This window comes from Callithrix jacchus, chromosome 9 (genome assembly GCF_049354715.1).
Source record: "Callithrix jacchus isolate 240 chromosome 9, calJac240_pri, whole genome shotgun sequence".
In the NCBI taxonomy this organism is placed as follows: domain Eukaryota; kingdom Metazoa; phylum Chordata; class Mammalia; order Primates; family Cebidae; genus Callithrix; species Callithrix jacchus.
The window spans coordinates 48,479,910-48,485,310 of NC_133510.1; the positions used below are offsets into that span (position 1 = coordinate 48,479,910).

Below are 5,401 nucleotides of genomic sequence, written 5' to 3' on the forward strand. Positions count from 1 at the left end.
CACATATTTAAGAAGCTAGAAGAAAGACAATAAACTAAACAGAGACATAATTGATATTAAAATACCCAAATCAAACATAAAAATCAAAACTACCAAATACTAAAAAAAAAAAAAAAAAAAAAAAAAAAATGCAGGCCCCACCCTAGAAGATAAGGCAGCTCACAGATGCCGCGTTTTCTCTTTAGGCCACGCTCGTGAACAGGACCCGTCCTCATGGGCCACGTGATCCATGGACAGAGGAAGGGCACCAGGTCTGTGTTCCACGCGCATGTGAAGCACCGTGAGGGCGCTGCGGGACTGCGCGTCATGGATTTCGCCGAGCCACACGGCTACACAAGAGCATCATGAAGGACATCATCCATTACCTGGGCCGCAGCGCACCCCTGGTCAAAGTGGGCTTCCGGGTTCTGTACAGGTTTAAGAAGCAGACGGAGCTGTTCATCACGGCCAAGGGCATTCACACAGGCCAGTGTGTGTATTGCAGCAAGAAGGCCCAGCTCGACATTGGCAATGTGCTCCCTGTGGGCACTATGCCTGCGGGTACGATCAGATGCTGCCTGGAAGAGAAGCCTGGAGACCGTGGCAAGCCGGCCCAGGCATCAGGGAACAATGCTACCATTATCTCCCAGTCCCTGAGACGAGGAAGACCCGTGTGAAGCTGCCCTCTGGCTCCAAGAAGGTTATCTATCTCCTCAGCCAACAGAGCTGTGCTTGGTGTGGCCCGAGGTGGCTGAATTGACAAACCCATCTTGAAGGCTGCCGGGCCTACCACAAATATAAGGTAAAGTGGAACTGCTGGCCATGAGTACGGGGTGTGGCCATGAACCCTGTGGAGAATCCTTTTGGAGGTGGCAACCACCAGCACAACGTCAAGCCTTCCACCATCCGCAGAGATGTCCCTGCTGGCCGCAGAGTGGGTCTCATTGCTGCGGGTCCAACTGGACGTCTCCGGGGAACCAGGACTGTACAGGAGAAAGAGAACTAGTGCTGAGGGGCTCAATAAAGTTTGTCTTTATGCCAAAACAAAACAAAAGAAAGCAACATCAGGCCTGGGTGACCTGATGTTTAGGCATTGCAAATAAAATGATAGTGAACTTGAAGACACAAAAAGAAGCTAAAATGAAACTCCAAAAATATATTTTTAACCACATGTAACAAGATAAAGAGAAAATTTTAAAAGAAGCCAATAAAAAAGATACATTTGTACAGAAAAACAAAAATAGGGATGACAGCAGATCACTTGTTGAAAGCAATGCAAGCAGGAAAAGAGATGAACAACATCTTTAAAATACAGGAAAGAAAAAAGTGATACTGGAAATCTTGGCCTAGCAAAAATATCCTTCAGGAAGAAAGGAAAAGACCTTTCAGACAGACAGAAAGTGAAAGAATTCAGCAGCAGCAGACCTGTACAACAATAAGTGTAAAAAAGAATTTCTTTGGGCAGAGGAAAGATGACACCAGATGGAAATCGGAGTCTAGACAAAGAAATAAATGATATTGGAAATGGTAAATGTCTGGATAAATAGAAAATAATTTTTATTCAAATCCCTTTTAAAAATTATTGACTGCTTAAAACAATAGAATATGGGATTTATGACACATATAAAAGTGAATTATATGACGGCAATAGGACAAATGTCAGGAGGGGGAAGCTGAAAGTACTCTGCTGTGCATTCCTACCCAATAAATAAAGCGGTACATTATCACTGGTAGGTAGACAGTAATAAGTTAATGATAAATTAAAGATACACACAATACACCCTAAAGCAATCACTAAAATAACACAACAAAGAGTTGTAGTTAATAAGCCAATAAAGGAAATAAAATGGAATAATAAAAAAAATCAAAAGGAGGCAGAACTTTTTAAGGGACCAAAGATAATTAGAAAATATGATATTAGCGAAGTGGTATGTAGCTTTAAACCCAACATAACTGACCATCCCATTCAACGTAAATGGTCTGAACACCTCAATTAAAGGCAGAAGTTGTTGGATTGGATTTTATAAAGCAAGACACAGCTGTATCTTACCTAAAAGAAACAAATATAAAATATAAAAACACAAATGAGCTATAAAATAAAGGGATGAGAAAAGATAAACCAAGCAAAAGAAATCTGGATTGCTATTTTAATATCAAAAAAGTATATTTTGAAACAAATACTATTACTGAGGATAAAGAAGTTCATTTTATAGTGATTAAAGAGGTTACCTATCAAGAAGACATAACAATCCTAAATATATATGCACATAATGACAGAGCTGTAAGATACACAAATCAAAAACTGGGAGAGCTACAAAGAGGAATAGCCAAATCCACAATTATAATGAGAAATTTCAACAAATCTCAATAAATAAGTGACAGAAAATCAGCAGCTATGTAGACCACTTGAACAACCTTATCAATCAGGTTGACATGATTGGCATTTATAGAACACTCCATTCAATAATAGCATCATACATATTATTTTAAAATTATTAACACATCTTATGTTAAATGATAAGGGGATAAAAGAAGAAAGAAAACAAAAATATCAGGTTAATACATACATATATACAAACATGTTAATATCAAAATAAGGAAGAAATACTCATAAATATTGCGACCTTCTTTCTGTAGCAGGTTGCATGGTTATAGCTGTATATTTATAATGACCTTCTTCCTCCAACCATTCTGTATTTGCTGTGCCTTCTGCCAACATCTCAGGTTGCCTACTGGGTCTAGACCCACAACAATTAAACCATAACAGCCCAATTCAGTCGTGTCTGAATTAGATTATTGCAGTTTCCCATTAACCTACTCACAGGACACAGGAATGCTAGAAGAAACTAGAGAATCCCCTATATTTTATACATACTTCTCCTTACCCCCATTGCGTAATAGTGACCCAAATTCTACTTAATAGTTGCCATCAATCCCCTCAACCAGTACAGTGACCTCCTTCTCTGCCTGTTGATTCAGATGCGTGAGAATCCCAAAATGGCCTGCTGGCAGTTTCCAAGTCCAGTTCAATGGAGTCATTGTTTTGTCTCAGTTGGAAGCATTTTCCTTTGGAACTAAGAACTCAGCAGGGCCTATTGTTGCAGGACAGGAAGCAAAATTTTACGAGTGGTTCACTAGCGGTTATAGTAAAGAGAGCCATCCCTACTTCTAGTCCTTGATTCCTGAACCTGTGAATTCTGGCTATGGGAGGGAACAGCACCATATATGGGACATTGATTTAGTGCACATATCACATCTTGGAGAACACCGTCCCAGCACTGCAAGATACCATCATCTAGCTGACACTTTCAGTCTTCAAAAGTCCATTCCACTATTTTCTCAAGCCAGCTGCTTCAGGATGATGGTGAATGTGCCAAGATCAGTGAATTTCATGAGTATGAACCTACTGGCATACTCTATTTACTGTGAAAACCAATTTCTTGGTTTTCACAGTAAATAGATGCCAAATAGAATTTCATGACAGCAGATAAGATGTTCTGTAAGTCTGCAGATGGTAGATAAGGAGAACTTTTGTGGACAGGGAAGGAAAATCAACATCCAAGTAAATGTTTATAGGCACTGCCCTTTTCATGCTGGAAGTGGTCCAACATAATTCACCTGCCACTGAGTAGCTGGGTGATCACCCCAGAGATGGTGCCATATTAAGGGCCCAGTGTTGATCTCTGCAATAGCAGATTGGGCATTTAGCAGTGGCTATATCCACATCAGCCCTGGTGAATGGAAGTTTTGTCACTGAGCCCCATAACCCCCATTCCTGCCACCATGACCACTTTTTTCATGAGTCCATTGACCAATGATGAGAGTGGCTGTGGAAAGAGGCTGACTAGAATACACAGAATTGACCATCCTAGACATCTGATTATTAAAATGTTCCTCTGCTGAGGTCACCCTTTAAGATGCAAATACCTTCACATTCTGTGTGTTCAGAGAGATCTATCCACATACCTCTTCTCAAGCCTTCTTATCAATTTTCCAATCATGTTCCTTTCAAGTCCCTGATAATCCAGCCAAACCATTGGCCACAGGCCATAAACCAATATATAATCTCATATCTGGCCATGTCTCTTCCCAGCTAAAATGAACCAGGTACACTGGTCGAAGTTCTACCCACTGGAGGATTTCCCTTCACCACTGCCCTTCGGGACTGCCCCAGAGTGTGGCTATATTGCTCCAACTGTCCATTCTCAGTTGGTGCTTATACACTATGCAATCAGGCCAGAGTTTTTTTTTCCTCCCTCAATCAGTTGATTATAGAGAATTCTCTGTGAGACTGCAGATGCAGACGTGGGGTAAAATGTAGCAAAAGTAGAGGCCGTGGGAATATGAGCACTTACTTGTGCCTTCAAGGCCTGCTTGAGTCAAATTGTATATATCACTTCCTTTCAATAATGGAGCTCTACTGTGCACACTCAGCTTTATGGCTTGGTGGGTAAGAGGATACTCAGTTCAGGGTAGCTAAGGATGCATGATAATTTGGTGGCCCATGATTTGAGGTCATATGACAGTGTCTCAGATACCAAGGAGACTTAGGAAGTGAGTTTAAACCTTAGAAAGACAGGACTCAGAAGCTAAGACATTTCCCAAACATCAGAAGAATGTTCCAAAAGTAGCTAACCAAAAAATTATGACAAATACTACCATCACCTATTCCTTGACTTCCCAACATCAATTACACTCTTCTTCCATACCTAAATATAACAATATCTATTACAACAACAATAAAGTGTTCTCAACTATCATTAAACAACTATCTTTATGTAAGAAAAAATGCCCTTACTCTCTGCCCAAAGACAGGGCCAACTGAAAAAAATCACTTGTTTCTGCATCATAATATCTAATCCTCCTTTAGGTTCATTGCAATTCCAACTTGACATTTTACAAATTAGAGGCTAAACTGCTAAGTTAACCACCATCAAAATGTACTACGCAAATACATAAAAATCAGCAATTGAAAAATTAGTTAAAATGCATACATGAAACAGCAAAGAATATATGGACAGAGACTACTGCTCAGTTCTCATCGCAAGACTATGTTGGTATTCATGAATTCCCTATCAGTTGACTATGGCTACAATAATGCTGCATAGCAAAGTAACCACAACATTCTAGCAGCATTTATTTATTTAGTTCATGAGTCTACTGGTCAACTAAAGTCAGCTGGTCTAGGCTGAACCTAGCTGGGCAATTTTGCTGATTTCAGTTGGACTTGCTCACATGTCTGTGACTAGCTAGGAGTTGGCTGATCTAGGCTGGGCTTAGCTGGGCTTGGCAATGCTTCACATGTGGGTCCTCCTGTGGCTAGGCCAGCCCAAGCATATTATTTTTATAGCTATGACCAAGGTGCAAGAATACAAGTGGAAACCTATGGGATCTCCTAAGACCTAGGTTTGGAATTTGTACA

General features: G+C 40.4%; 1 pseudogene; it reads left to right on the top strand.

The window, feature by feature from the left end:
• Nucleotides 1-213: 213 nt before the first annotated feature.
• LOC118144452 (large ribosomal subunit protein uL2 pseudogene) lies at nt 214-985 on the top strand (annotated as a pseudogene).
• Nucleotides 986-5,401: the final 4,416 nt, after the last annotated feature.